This window comes from Penaeus monodon, chromosome 24 (assembly GCF_015228065.2).
Source record: "Penaeus monodon isolate SGIC_2016 chromosome 24, NSTDA_Pmon_1, whole genome shotgun sequence".
Lineage (NCBI taxonomy): Eukaryota > Metazoa > Arthropoda > Malacostraca > Decapoda > Penaeidae > Penaeus > Penaeus monodon.
In genome coordinates, this window is record NC_051409.1 from 13517505 (window position 1) to 13518165 (window position 661).

A 661-nucleotide genomic window follows, 5' to 3' on the forward strand; every position below is an offset into this window, starting at 1 on the left:
TCAAATTTGTTTTAAGAGTTACTAGTTTGTCTATTGAATATAATTAGCCAGTATATATTACATATTTTTTGTCATACTTATCCCATCATATGGAGACAAGCTTTATATATATTTTTGTATCTTTTTATTGCCTAAAGGAATGCCTTTTATTCTTTGTGGTTATTGTGAAATGTAATGTTGAAATACAAATTTTGTATAGATAATTGTGTATATGTAGCACACTTTTTTGTTGTAGTCTAAATATTATTTAACTAAGCTACTTTATGTACTTTTAGATTTTTAAATAAGTGAAGTTGTGAAAAAGTTTCTTTGCTTATAATGTTATCTGTAACTTTAGTTATACTTTTTGGGGCAGCATATTGCAAAGCTATAATATTTCTTCAGTTGGCAGAACACAGAAATTAGAAACTACAACATTACCACAGGTGTTGGCAATTGTGATAGGAATTCATCAGAACTGTATGTAACATGTACTTCTAAGTTTTGGAAGTGCTGTATATTATACTGAAAAAAATCTTAATAATGATTTGATTCCTCAATTCATTCCAGGCATTCCTTGCTATTTCATAAGTTGATGACAATTGATTGATTCTACTATTTTTGTGTCCTTTTGCTACAGTATAAGTAAGTGTCCTTGAGTGCTAAGAAAAAAAAAAAAAAA

At 27.5% G+C, this 661-nt stretch overlaps 1 protein-coding gene across 1 annotated transcript in view; it reads left to right on the forward strand.

The window, feature by feature from the left end:
• LOC119588601 (U6 snRNA-associated Sm-like protein LSm8) overlaps positions 1-661 on the forward strand; it is a 7046-nt gene that overhangs the window by 4335 nt on the left and 2050 nt on the right.